The sequence below is a fragment of the Bombus fervidus genome, unplaced genomic scaffold, assembly GCF_041682495.2.
Source record: "Bombus fervidus isolate BK054 unplaced genomic scaffold, iyBomFerv1 scaffold0128, whole genome shotgun sequence".
Classification (NCBI taxonomy): Eukaryota; Metazoa; Arthropoda; class Insecta; order Hymenoptera; family Apidae; genus Bombus; species Bombus fervidus.
The window spans coordinates 22501-25000 of NW_027212690.1; the positions used below are offsets into that span (position 1 = coordinate 22501).

General features: G+C 50.5%; 1 non-coding gene across 1 annotated transcript; it reads right to left on the reverse strand.

Annotated features, from left to right (window-relative positions):
- Positions 1–811: 811 nt before the first annotated feature.
- On the reverse strand, positions 812–966 carry LOC139997631 (5.8S ribosomal RNA). Its single transcript, XR_011802982.1, has one exon. It is a non-coding gene; the product is annotated as a 5.8S ribosomal RNA (ribosomal RNA).
- Positions 967–2500: the final 1534 nt, after the last annotated feature.

Below are 2500 nucleotides of genomic sequence, written 5' to 3' on the forward strand. Positions count from 1 at the left end.
GCCTGCAGAATACATCTCTGCCGCACGAACAGACGGAGTGGGTATTCGATCCCTGGGGCTGTACGAGTAAAAACATCTTGATGAAAAGACGGTTGTGTTTCTTTAAGGCACACAGTTTTTCGTTACGCCACCAAGTTTAGGTTTAGGTTTTAATATCTTGGTTCTCTTTTCTCTCCTCTCTCGACTGACTTTGTTCAAAAATATTTTTGCTTTCTCTCAGTCTCGCCAAAAATTCATTTAAGACGACGTCGGGGGCGCGGTCATTCGTGCTTATCGAAGACTAACAAAACGTAGCAGAGGCTGATACAAAAAGAAAAAAAAAATCGGCCACGAAGAAAACTCGCTCTGTGTATCTCGATAACCGCGTCGACGACGACGGTTCTCTCCGCGCTCTTTTAATTCGTATCCTTCTTCTTGCGCTTCGTCCGACTCAGAAACGTTCGTAAAACACGAACGACGGCGGGTTGTCAAGCCAAGAAGGGACAGAGAAGAGACGGAGGTAGTTTTGCGAGTCTCCCGTGAACGCGATAGATTTTTCATATATATTTGTATCGAGAGCATGCGTACGCCGGTCTCCACACGATCCAGCGACGAACGCCGACGAACGTCCAACAATCGCTCGTACGTCGCGTACGAGCCCTCGACCGCTCTTTAATTCGTATTCTTTTGCTTGGCGCTCGTCCTCCGACTCAGAAACGTTCGTTTAAAGATAAAACGAACGACGGCGGGCTGTCGACGAGGCAAGAAAGAACAGAGAGATACGGACCGAGAGCAACGATACGCAACGCAAGCAGTCTTAGGTTTACGTGAGCAACCCTCAGCCAGGCGTGGTCCAGGAATTGTATCCGTGGACCGCAATGTGCGTTCGAAATGTCGATGTTCATGTGTCCTGCAGTTCACACGTTGACGCGCAATTAGCTGCGTTCTTCATCGACCCACGAGCCAAGTGATCCACCGTTCAGGGTAATCGTTTATGCATGGATTTTTGTTTGTGTACTCAGGTTTTTGTACTCTTATTCTCGGTTCGAAAGAAGCCGATATCCGACAAACGTCCGACCAACGGGAATCGAACGCGCGGAAGTCGCCATATGATTGACGACACGAAAATACGTTCGAAAACGAAATCGGACGGACTGCGCGACGACACACGCAGCCCGCCGACCGGGCGTAAAGTGCATTATAATATATAACAACCAACGAGATCGAAGCTCCGTTCGTCAGGAAACGACGGGGATATAACACCCGATTCTGAATCCTCTGTACAGCACACGATCTCGCGAAGAAAGCGCACGGTGGCTAGCCCATGATATATATATATGTTCGTTCCTCTCGTCCAGTTATTCGAAGCAAACAGCCGATATGCATCTCCATCGTTCGGGTAAAAAAAAATCGATGGGACGCGCACGGTCGTAGTCTTCCTCGCGCGGTCGTTTCTTCCCGATAGCCAGAAGCAGAGTTTGAAAAACTCTAGCGACGGAACGAGGCATTAGACTCTCGACAACGAGGATACAGACACGGCCGGCGGTCCCCTCTGAATCGACTTCGGTGGTTCAGGTAAAAATAAAAAAAATCGATGGGACGCGCACGGTCGTCCTTCCTCTTCCTCGCGCGCGGTCTATTCTTCCCGATAGCCAGAAGCAGAGTTTGAAAAACTCTAGCGACGGAACGAGGCATTAGACTCGCGACAACGAAGATAGAGAGACGGCCGGCGGTCCCCTCTGAATCCACTTTGGTCGCTCAGGTAAAAATAAAAAAAAATTCGAAAGGGACGCGCACGGTCGTCCTTCCTCTTCCTCGCGCGGTCTTTTCTTCCCGATAGCCAGAAGCAGAGTTTGAAAAACTCTAGCGACGGAACGAGGCATTAGACTCTCGACAACGAGGATAGAGAGACGGCCGGCGGTCCCCTCCGAACGGATGGCGACAACGACGACTAAAGCGCGAAAAATCGCGACGAAAAGGAACGCATCTCCGTTCAGGTGTATGTGTGTGCGTGCGTTTAAAAAAAATTCGATGGGACTCGCAGCCATCGGCCTCGCGCGGTCGTTTCTTCCCGATAGCCAGAAGCAGAGTTTGAAAAACTCTAGCGACGGAACGAGGCATATGACTCACGACAACGAGGATATGGACAGGCGGTCCCCTCTGAACGGGTCGACGAGACGATGGTAAAAGAGACGAACCGGACGAAACTTCCGTCGATCAGGTAAAAATAAAAAAAAATTCGATGGGACGCGCACGGTCGTCGTCGTCGTCTTCCTCGCGCGGTCGTTTCTTCCCGATAGCCAGAAGCAGAGTTTGAAAAACTCTAGCGACGGAACGAGGCATATGACTCACGACAACGAGGATAGAGAGACGGCCGGCGGTCCCCTCTGAATCGACTTCGGTGGTTCAGGTAAAAATAAAAAAAATCGATGGGACGCGCACGGTCGTCGTTCCTCTTCCTCGCGCGCGGTCTATTCTTCCCGATAGCCAGAAGCAGAGTTTGAAAAACTCTAGCGACGGA